This window comes from Kogia breviceps, chromosome X (assembly GCF_026419965.1).
Source record: "Kogia breviceps isolate mKogBre1 chromosome X, mKogBre1 haplotype 1, whole genome shotgun sequence".
NCBI classification, from domain to species: domain Eukaryota; kingdom Metazoa; phylum Chordata; class Mammalia; order Artiodactyla; family Physeteridae; genus Kogia; species Kogia breviceps.
This window is the reverse complement of record NC_081330.1, coordinates 128,694,231-128,706,465: the sequence shown is the minus strand read 5'-3', so window position 1 is coordinate 128,706,465 and position 12,235 is coordinate 128,694,231. Positions and strand designations below refer to the sequence as shown.

Genomic DNA, 12,235 nt, shown 5'->3' with positions numbered 1-12,235 from the left:
TCTTAGTTATTGCCAGGGAGTTACACCCTGAGATGGAGACATGCAGGGAGCCGAGGCAGCAGCAACCGTAAAACCAAGACCTATGGGAAAGCGAGGGACACAGAAACGTTGAACTGTGAGTCATTACACCAAGGTCTCCCCGCATCCAAAGGGAAACTCTGCAGCTGTATGGATGGCCCTTTCGAGCTGTCCTAAACTGAAGTAAAGGGGCCGCACATTTCTACCCCCAAACTGTCAATAATTGAGTGGGAGCTGTTCTCAGGGAGCAGAGAAGACGTATGCAAGGTTTCTCCCCTCACCAAGTGCATTCCCTAGAAAGGGATCCAGCTGTCAACATCCCAACCGGTGTAGAAATAAGTGCCTCGGTCCTGCAGGGGGATCTGAGAGTGCACATTACAGAGTCCTGGATAAGGACAGAGAGTTTCCACAGACTGCTGTGTCAGACAGCTAAGCTAGGCTGTATAACAAATAATCCTGAAATTCTAATGACCTGATAACACATGTTGTTATTTACGCATGCTCCTGGCCCAACACAAGGTAAGCCCTACTCAGTAACGTCACTTGAGGACCCAGGTTTACGAAGGCTCAAAATCAGCAGGTATTTTCATGATCACTTGGGGAGAAGGACAGAAACATAACGAATCATGCACTGCCTTGAAGAGACCCAGAAGGGTGTCGCGTTTCTTCCACTCAATTTTGTTGGCCAAATTATGTCACATGGCCTAAAATCCACCCAGTGTCCAGAAAAGGAGGAGAAGCAGAACATCTGTGACCCGATAACCACCGCGAAGGACTGATCCAGCCTGGGCTCTACAGATGTTAACTGCCCACTGAAATACTGACATACTTTTTGTGAACCTTTGCACATTTATTCTTTCATTACAACTAAAGGAGAAGCAGAAGGAAAAGTACATTTGAGAAACTCTAATCTCTGGATAATAAAACTGAAGAGGTAAATATTGCCATAAAGCACTCCAATAAAGGAATCATAAGAAAATGCGAAGAAAGCAAGCATGGATGACATTTGAGAAGAGACTTGAAACTGTACATTCGCTAATGTTTTATCCATTTTTTAAGCCCCTAAAGTTATTAGCATAAAAATCCTCAAAACAGGGACTTCCCTGGTGGTGCAGTGGTTAAGAATCCACCTGCCAATGCAGGGGACGTGGGTTCGAGCCCTGGTCTGGGAAGATCCCACATGCCGTGGAAAAAACTAAGCCCGTGTGCCACAACTACTGAGCCCGTGCTCTAGAGCCCGCACGCCACAGCTACTGAGCCCACGTGCCACAACTACTGAAGCCCACGCACCTAGAGCCTGTGCTCTGTCTGTAACAAGAGAGGCCACCGCAAAGAGAAGCCCTAGCACCTCAACGAAGAGCAGCCCCTGCTCGCCGCAACTAGAGAAAGCCCGCGCGCAGCAACGAAGACCCGACGCAGCCATAAATAAATAAATAAATTTAATTATTTATTAAAAATCCTCAAAACAAAAGTCTCTCTGTGTTTTGGACAGAGTGGCAAAGCAGAGAAATGAGCCAGTGTCGACTTCTTTATTCCGTGACCCAGTAAAGCTGCAGGAGGAAGAATCCTCAGACTAAAGGAATGAGGGTATCTCCAAAAAAAAAAAAAAAAACAGAAGGGGAAAATCTGATCTTCTGCAAGGAAAAGAGAAAGCCTATGGCTTTGGAAATAATAATGTGAAGCTGTCACAGCAGCGACAAGCACATATTATAGGTTGCCTTGAGAGCGTGTGTTTGTGTTGTGTGCATGTGATGTATCTGTGCGTGTGTGTACATGACTTGGGCTGCTCAGCAAACCACTTGGATAGCAACAGCATAACATGGCCAGTGCAGTGATTAGTAAGCACCTTGGGGCTATAATTACGTCTACATACCTACTTCAAAAACTTGAGAGAACTCTTCAACAAATGGTGTTGGGAAAACCAGATATCCACATGTAAGTGAATTAAATCAGACCCTAATCTTACACCACTCACAGAAATTAACTTGAAAGGCATTAAGGCCTGAAACTTAAACCCCGGGAAGAAAACAAAGGGGAAAAGTTTCATAATATGGGTCCAGGCAATGATTCCTTGGATATGACACCAAAAACGCAAGCAACAAAAGCAAAAATAGACAAGAAGAACTACATAAAACTAAAAATCTTCTCCACAGCAAAGGAAAAAAATCAACAAGTAAAAAGTCAACTTAATGAATGGGACAAAATATGTGTAAACCGTATATCTGATAAGGGATTAATATCTAAAATATAAAAGAAATTTCTACAACTCAATAGCAAAAAACAAATAAATAAATAACCTGATTTTAAAATGGGCAAAGAACCTGAATAGACATTTTCCCAAAAAGGCATATAAATTGCCAAGAGACACATGAAAAGATACTCAACATCAACAGTCATCAGGTAAATGCAAATCAAAACCACAATGTATCAACTTACACCTGTTAGAATGGCTATCACCAAAAAGACAGGAAATAAGTGTTACCAAGGATGTAGAAAAAAGGGAATCCTGTACACTGTTGGTGGGAATTAAACTGGCACAGTCCCAACGGAAAACAGTTTGGAAGTTACTCAAAAAACTAAAAATAGAATTACCATATGATCCAGCAATCCCACTTCTGGGTATACATCCCAAAGAACTGAAATCAGGATGTCAAAGAGATATCTATACTCCCATGTCCACTGCAGTATTATTCACAATAGCCAAGATATGGAAACCTAAGTGTCCACTGACCGATGAACAGGTAAACAGAATGCCATACATACATACATACAATGAAACATCCAGCCTTAAAAGAGAAAGAAATCCTGTCATTTGGAACAACATGGATGGACCTGAAAGCCATTATGATAAATGAAATAAGCCCAGTCACCAAGGTACAAATATTTCATGATTCCACGTAAATGAGGTACCTAGAATAATCAAACACATAGAAACAGAGAGTCAAATTTTATTTTACTTTGTAAGGAACTATCAGGAAAGTATAAGCTGCTGTAAGTGATGGGGCTAGAGGGAGGGGAAATGGAGAATTGCTGTTCAATGGATATAGAGCTTCAGTTATACAAGATGAGTAGGTTCTAGACACCTGCTGTACAACGTGGGGCCCATAGTAAACAATCCTGTATTGTGCACTTAAAGATTTGTGAAGAGTGTAAATTCCATGCTAAGTTGTTAAGTATTCTTATAACATTTTTTAGAAGAAAGAAAATTTTCTTTTTTTATTGAAGTATAGTTGATTTACAATGTTGTATTAGTTTCTGGTGTAGAGCAGAGTGATTCGGTTTCATACATATATTCCTTTTTATATTCTCTTCCATTATGTTTTATTACAGGATATTGAATATAGTTCCCTGTGCTCTACAGTAGGACCTTGTTGTTTATCTACTTTATATACAGTTGTTTATGTCTGCTAATCCCAAACTACTAATTTATCCCTCCCCGCTACCCCTCTGGTAACCATAAGTTTGTTTCCTATGTCTGTGAGTCTATTTCTGTTTCATAGATATGTTCATATGTGTCATGCTTTAGATTCCACATATAAGTGATATCATATGGTATTTCTTTTTCTGACTTACTTCACTTAACATGATCATCTCTAGGTCCATCTATGTTGTTGCAAATGGCATTATTTCATTCTTTTTTATGGCTGAGTAATATTCCATTACATACATACATACATACATGTATATATATACACACACCTCATCTTCTTTATCCATTCATCTGTCAATGGACATTTACATTGTTTCCATGTTTGGGCTATTGTAAATAGTGCTGCTATAAACATATTGGTGAATGTATCTTTTTTAGTTATAGTTTTGTCCAGATATATCCCCAGGAGTGGGATTGCTGGATCGTATGGTAGCTCTATTTTTAGTTTTTTAAGGAACCTCCACACTGTTCTCCACAGTGGCTGCACCAGTTTACATTCCCCCCAACAGTGCAGGAGGGTTCCCTTTTCTCCACACCCTCTCCAGCATTTATTAGTTGTAGACTTTTTAATGATGGCCATTCTGACCGGTATGAGGTGATAGCTCATGGTAGTTTTGATTTGTTTTCTCTAATATTGAACATCTTTTCATGTGCCTATTGGCCATTTTTATGCCTTCTTTGAAGAAATGTTTATTTAGGTCTTCTGCCAATTTTTTGATTGGGTTGTTTGTTTCTCTGTTATTGAGCTGTATGAGCTGTTTGTATATTTTGGAAATTAAGCCCTTGTCAGTCACACTATTTGCAAATATGTTCTCCCAGTCCATATGTTGTTTTGTTGATGGTTTCCTTTGCTGTGCAAAAGCTGATAAGTTTGATTAGGTCCCATTTGTGTATTTTTGCTTTTATTTCCATTGCCGTGGGAAACTGACCTAAGCAAACACTGGAACAATTTATGTCCGAGAATGTTTTGCCTGTGTTCTCTTCTAGGAGTTTCATGGTGTCATGTCTTACACGTTTAAGTAGAGAGAGAATTTTCTATTGCCAATAATAAAAACAAAATATGTACTGAAGAACCCAAACAGAAATCCGCTAAGAACAACTCTTTCAGGATTGGAAAGTCACTAAGGGTACGCACTCGAGCACGACGCATGATCCAGGCGTTACCGAGGCATGAACCGCAGAGCCCTGACGCGGCTCCATGTATCTGCAGTTCCCTCCGCTGCTCTCTCCTCCTGGCAGACCAGCCTCCCCAGAAACCACAACAGGGTACGTCAGCTTCTGTCGCTGCTCAGTCCTCTCGTGACTGTACGTTCCTGGCTGGACTCCCTGATCTTGCTACTGAGGGCCTCAAATTTCCCTTAAGTGTTTTCCCTATCTGGACACTCTTACCCCTCTGTGATCTACTCCTGTTCTTCAGCACAGTTGACTTTCCTCATGCTATTTTTATTTTCTTTTTTTTTTGCGGTACGCGGGCCTCTCACGGCTGTGGCCTCTCCCGTTGCGGAGCACAGGCTCCGGACGCGCAGGCTCAGCGGCCACGGCTCACGGGCCCAGCCGCTCCGCGTCACGTGGGATCCTCCCGGACCGGGGCACGAACCTGCGTCCCCTGCATCGGCAGGCGGATTCTCAACCACTGTGCCACCAGGGAAGCCCCCTCATGCGGACTATTATCACGCACTTCCTCTAGGTGCGCTGGGTGTTATGCAAAAGAAACACTCTCTATAGGTCACTTAGAGCAGCACATAATCCCTGACAGTCCCTTTCCGAAATAAAATATATATGCAAATAAGTCTACACATACACATTTCAGCAACTGCTTTTTCCCCGAAGCGTATCCTCTGATTCTTCAATTTCTTCCCCCTTGAGGGAGCCAGTAAAAGTGGGAGGCTGAAGAAGAGGCATTTCTTTGCTGCTAAACTTCTTCACAGATTTACGTTTTTCTTGCTCTTTTATAGGAAAGGCTAACTAGAATCACTAATCATCACGTTAACACTTGCATCGAAGGAACAGTTTAAAGTAATGAGCAATAAAAACATAAATGAACATTTTATTTCTGAGTGAGTTTCCCCGTTGAGTTTTCTGAATTGTTCATTTTCAGAGTCAAATGCCGCCCTGTGTTTCCCAGTCTTCCGCAATGAGAGACGGCAGAGAGGCAAAGGATTGGCACAGGCTGTAAATGACTAACAGACATTATAAGACTCTGCTGAAGCTCTCATGTGAATAGTAGAGGTTTCCAAGTGGTTTTATGCTCAGTATGCAAACCCCAGTTCTATAATTTGAGAGTAAGTAACTACTCATTTTGAACGGTTTGTTAGAGTCCATCTCAAATATAGTTCCACCCAAATTTGCTGTATTTAAATTGCCTTAACACTGTCTGTGAATTGTGTTCACTTGAGGAGAGCACGTGAGGAGCTTAAAGTATAATGATTTTCTAAAAATACCAATGGTTTGCACATTCTTTTCTATCTCAAAGCAATTGGATTTATTATATATTTTTATCCCCTCGTCAGGCATGGAAAAGTGGTTAGCAAGAACTCTCGAGTCCTATTGTGCTTTTAAAATAAAATGATCAGACCCAAATCTAAATTTATAATTTGGACGGCACTGCGCGGTTCCTCAGCGAGACAATGGCATGCATTCTTCCTATAAGCCGGAGGGTCACTTTATATTCTCTGCCTTTACTCATCGGCTTGCATTTCAGCTTTTCAGCAAGTGCAACTGTGGCCAACGTCCTTAGAGAACAGAATACGTTCCGCGGGTCTGAGTATACACATTACCCGTCCATCACTATTATAGCAGCTCCTCACCTGAGCCATTTGCTCAATAGCACAAAGTCCTGCTCACGTATCCCATCACAAATCTTGTTAAATCGTTTCTAAAGGTAACCACACACAACGGAAGAGAAAAGAGAAGTGTACACATATTCCCCAGTAAGTAGCCTGTGAACTGTACTCCTGTAAAAATACAAAAACACCTTTGTCTTTAAATGTCGAGGAAGTGCCGCAGGTCCTTTACGCAACGTGGCTCACAAAAATGTACAACTGAAGCACCACCGTTAACTGACTCTAAAAGGTGAGTCAACGTAGCTCAGCCATTTGTGAGAAGACAGTGTTCCGATAGAGTCTTTTCCTATCAATTTGGGGGTTTTCTTTAGAGCCTATACAAGAGGGATGATAAGAACTCTTTCGAAGCATGCAAACTACTGAACTACAGATACGATGTGGGCTCTAACCAACGAGAAGGGGCAGTGACGACTTGTTCCGGCCGTGGACCGCAGCCCGCCACACCAAGGGGCATCAACCAGCCCTGCCTGGCTCACCGCGCTGGGGGGACGGGGAGATTAAAAAGCGGTGCCCTTCAGCAGGTCAGGCATACAGGATACGCTCGGAAAATGTCAGCGTTTTCCAAATCAGGTCTCCTGCACGGCAGGGCTTTAATGCAACTGTATACATAGCTCTGGAGGGCTTCCTGTAAATATTAAACATACTACATATCAAATAGTTGACACACAATTACCTGAAAAAATGGCTGGGAAGATCTCAGTAACTGAGTCTTCATTTACATTCCTACAAGGTAGGAATGGATAGGAAGTTCCACTCCAGGCACAAACCATAGTCAGAGAGGCAGGGAGAAGCATAAAAATCGATAGACGTGAAGGCTTCCAGAGTCATAGGTCACTCACAACAAACAGGGAAAGTGGGTGGAGAACTCTTTACCTTCCACAACTATAAGGTCCATCTTTAAACACTAAGGAGTTAGCAGAAGAGAACTGGATAAAATTTAACAAATGTTAACTTGCTCACATTCAACGTGGCTTTACACTAAAAAGAAATTCTGGGGAGAATGGAAGTATCCAATTCATTAAACGATTCTTCATTGAGTATCTCCCCCAAACCAAATCCTCCTGATATGCTGAAATTTCACTTGATTTTCAGGGATTAAGAGTGAATGTTTTCAGGAACACACGTATCTGTTATACAAAGCACATGTCCACAGCCTCATTTTCCAAAAGGAAATGTCAGGACCTGTGGCTGTCCCCGGTTGCTATGGAGACAAGAAAGCTCATAGATGAAGTTCAGAGTCCAGAGCTCGGGGGTTGCAGAGCCCACAGCTGCAGGAGCTAGGACCTTGCTGCCATGTGGATTCTGCAGCTGCCAGACCAGAGATCTCAAAGAAGGCACGGAGAGGAGGGCAGAGTGGAGAGAGAACTCTTTGTTTTCTACTGAAAATAGGGGGAAAGAAAAACAAGCAATGAGGGAAGGGTTCATCTAAATGCAATTACAGTACTTGACGAATCCACCATTGCCCACAGTATTTTAGACGATATCAAATGACTAGGAAATTAATGCCAGCATGACTTTAGTCAAAGAACATGATGCGATGAATTCACACAATCTGAATAATTGCAGCTATCAGCTGAAATAACAGCAGGAAGATGAGTAAATAGGTCAGCTATTCTAGGCGATAAATATGTATCCCCTGATGTCTTCTGCATAACTTTTGTAAAAACAGGCAGTAGCATTTTTCTAATTGCTGTGAAACCTTTCTGCAGAGGTTATATATCTGAAATTCAAGGGCTGGCTGAGGATAATCTCCCACGACCAATTACTTTCCACAGCAAAAGGAGTTACTTACATCTCAGAGGTTTCTTTTCTCCATGATTACTTAACATTCTAGAGAACAGATGCATGGGTAGAAGTAGACTCTTTACAAGAGCTTATGATGATGGCAGACTTTCTGCCTACACTAAGAGAAATTTTGAAAAATCAACTGTAAAATGATTTATTAAGTCACTCTCTAGTTATTTAGTATTTAGCACTGAGAGTCCAGGGTTGAAACCACAGAGTGTGTACCAGAAAGCTTTGTTTTGTTGTTGGTTAGTTTGGGGTTTTGTCTTTTGCCTGGAGAAATTAATTATGAACTGACGGGGAGGCATGCTGTCATATGCGTTAGGCTTTTTTTTTCAAATCTCCATTTGAGGAAATCAAAGCCAAACAAATGCCCTTCCAAGCGTGAGGTCATAGCTGAGTGAGTATTCGTTGGCTAATGGCCTAGGCATTAAGTCATTGCTGGTAACCATACTGTTTCAGGGCCCTGTTTGTGGGTAGAAAGCACAGTACAGCATGGCCCCTACAATTCATCCTGTCTCAAGTTAGATAAGGAGTGTACACATGCAAAGAATGAGGTCCTGATGATACGGACCTACCTCAGCGTCTTCCCCTCTAGTTAATGCTGAATTATATACTTTGGTCTTTTTACACTTTATCCTAATTACTAAGCACCCCTAATCACCTAGCACTAAAATAGATGTTAGGAAAGAGGGAATAAAAAATAAACCAGTTCCCTTGTCTCAGAGAGCCAAGAATAAAATTGGGTTTGCGTTGATAAAATAGGCATTTGGGGAGAAATTCCAAATCTCCTGATTCTAGCAGTGGAAATGCCTTGGAATCATAGAATATTAGAACTGAGAAAAGATCTCAGAGGCCAAAGGCACCAAACCTTCTTGTTGCATAGATGACAAAATTCAAAGTCAGGGACTGTAAATAATTTTCTCTATTACTGCTGTTGTCTAAACAGCAATGCAAGCTGCCTTCGTATGGCAGGAGAAAGACCTGCTTTCCACGTGCTCAGGAGCTAACTGCCTATTCGTGATGAAAGGGTATTCCACCAGGAACCTCCCTCCGTCCTGCTCTGGAGCAAGAGCTGTGCTCCTCAGGATTTAGCAAAAGTTGAACATAGAAGGGGGACCCTAAATAAAGTTTCTCACAGTTATTAGTAAAGCAAAAACCCGTTGGAAAGGCTACTGATGACTGGTTCACGTGAATTAGAAATAACGGACGATTAAAGTTATTTATGGTCTCCTACTTCATGTTCACACAAGTAATTAATTACACTAATTAATTTCTACTAACTAAAAACTTGTTTCCAATATAATTCTTAACTTAATGGCTTCACCGCAACACTCTGGTTAAACTAAATCAAGAATGGTCATCCCTCACCAGGAGAACAATATATATTGCATTCCATTCGTACGTTCTTATTATAATACTATTTTCCATTTACTGAGAGAGTATCCTATAGGCAATGTATCGTGTGAGTAGCTTTATTTACATTATTCCTCGCTCTTACAGCTATTCTAGAAGGTAAGAATTATTATCTCCATTTTTTAGATGCATGACTTTACCTTCAGAGGGATTAAGCAATTGAGCCAAGATCACAGTGTGAGGGCACAGTCAAACCCACAGCCCTCAAGCTCCAAAGCCAGATTCTCAACTATGCATCACAGCTTCCATAACTTGTCATTTCTTCCCCAGAGGAAATTAATTGTTCACTTATTTTTTAAAAGATTACCCATGTCATCAGAATGGAAAGATAATTAGATTATGCTGCAGGTTCTACAAACGTCAATGAATAATTACGACTTTGTAAGACAGCTAGAAATTGGAAGCTGACCTCCCGTACAGCTTGAAAATAGCTCCAGGTTTTCTACTTGAAAAGGAAAATTGGCGGCTGATCGTCACGGAACGTCTGGAGTAATTTCAAATCAGCCACACAGAGGAATAAGAAATGAAAGCCTCTGTAAATAGGCAAATCTTAAGCATATTCCAGGGCAAGACCCAGGACTATGAAGTTACCAGAACACAAAGGCAGAACAAACTCTGAGACCTTTCCCTCAGCCAGACTGAACAGTGATTTTCAAAAGAGAAAGCCAGAGCTATGATGTGACATTTTAACACCCACTCAAGAGGGCCCCTCCTTTCAAACACCAGATGTTCTCTTTATTTCATCTTCTGTTCAACGCTGATTTTTTATTCCTGGGAAGACTGCGTAGTCAGCTTCAAACCTATCCCCTTCGGGTTCTGCCTAATTCCTTCAGCAGAAAACGTATCAAAAAATACTATCGCTGATGAACAACGTAATCAACACGTGCACACCGACAGATTAATGAACGCACGCAGGGTCACACAGCTATGAAGTCACAGGGCACGATGTGAACTGTGATGCGTCTACACGTAACACTTTCCCAGTCATCTCCCTTTTAAATTATCGCGGCCAAAACCAAACAGCTATTGTACTCCTTCATCCACATTCTTCTCCCTGGGTGGCGCTGGGCTGGGAAGACGCCACAGATTTAGCAGGGGTCAGCAAACCACGGCCCACGGGCCAAACCTGGCCCACCACCTGTCTTTGTAAATAAAGTTTTATTGGAACACAGCCACACTCATTTGTTCACGCACCGCAGGTGCGGCTGCCTTCAGAGTTGAGGCATTGTGTCAGAGACTATACGGCGCACAAATTGAAAATATGTACTACCTGGCCTTTTACAGGAAAAAAAAAAAAAAAAGTGCCAATCCCTTATTAGGACATGGAAAGAAAAGACCTTGGTCCAGAAAAGTTCAAATGTGAATAATCAGAAGAAAACCAGAAATCTAAACTCATAAATGCAGAGATGAAAACAAGACAGAGCAGTGCTGGGAAAATGGCAGGAGTTCTCTACCACTCCCCCCAGAAGGAACATCAATTCTGACCACCACTCACAGAGGACAGTACCTTTGTGGAAGTCCAGGGGTCCAGCAGAGACGTTCCAGCACAGCCCTGGAGAGAAAACAAATCTGAGGTTAGACACAATGAAGAAGGTAAGAGGAACAGGCTGATTTTCCCACATCATTCCTTCCCCAAGGCGGCACAGCTCAGTGCCCAGGAGAGAAACCTCCGCATGATTTCTCCTGGGGCAGAAAGGGCCTGTGTACAAGCACCTGGCCTTCCCTGGTGGGCAGGACGCTGCCAGAGAGACCCAGCTCTTTCCCGCCCCGTCGAGAAAACCCAGAGGCGTTGCACGACTTGCGGGAGGGGAGAGGTGGAGAGGAGAACAGCCAGGGGCTCTCAGAGGATGACAAAGGGACGCAGTTCCTACTAGCTGCTTCACGGACTCCATCAGGAAGCTGACCCCCCCCCCCAGCTGGCCCCTGTGCACCCCTAACACTCTCTGCGCCTCACCCACACACCCTCACACTGTGGCCTGAGTCTGCGGGACTGGGGGAAAGCACATAAATGTGAGCATTCAGCACCACCCTAGGAAAAGAAAAGGGAGGCTGTCAGCACTCGGCCCGGCTTCACAGGATCCAGAGAAGACATACAACCTCAAGGATCCCCCCCGCCCCCCAAGAGGGAACAAGAAGTGTGAGCAGCCGTATCCATCGAAAAGGTCTGAGAAAGCCTCAGAATCCCTAGTGAGGCTGACGGAAGGGACTTCTCTTCCAACGCCAATCAGTGAAGACTGGAGGAGGTGACTGCTTCTTCAAAACTGAAGACAGCAGTGCAAGACTTCAAGGCACATGACAGATCAGGGAGACAAGACCAAAATTACCAAAGTAATTTTCCCGAAACCAACTCCAAGGAGATGGAGATGTGTGATTCGCCCAATAAAGAATTCAAAATAGTTGTTTTAAGGAAGCTTAGGGAGCTACAAGGAAACAGAAAAACGATTCAACAAAATAAGGAAAACAACATACAAACAAAACGAGAAACTTAACACGGGGGTAGAAATCATAAGACGGAACCAAGCAGAAATTCTGGAGCTGAAAACTACAATGACTGAAATGAAAGATGCAAACGGACAAGTCTCTCATGCAAAAGCATTTAAACACCAGGAAGGAGCAGCCTGTATTCTGAAGGCACTGCCTTTCATGGGAAAGCAGCTTTCCTCATCCACTAATTGGGTTTACATTGGCATAGCTACTCTCTGGAAACGGAGACGATAATCATGTGAAATAGAGCAATGAGGCG

The 12,235-nt window shown here is 42.7% G+C and overlaps 1 long non-coding RNA gene across 1 annotated transcript in view; it reads right to left on the bottom strand.

The window, feature by feature from the left end:
* The window catches only part of LOC136793465 (uncharacterized), a 157,186-nt gene extending 146,139 nt beyond the window's left edge, over nucleotides 1-11,047 (bottom strand). The window contains exon 1 of the long non-coding RNA XR_010838732.1: nucleotides 11,000-11,047. This is a non-coding gene — a long non-coding RNA (uncharacterized lncRNA). The remainder of the gene's footprint in view (nucleotides 1-10,999) is intronic.
* Between the last annotated feature and the right edge of the window lie 1,188 nt (nucleotides 11,048-12,235).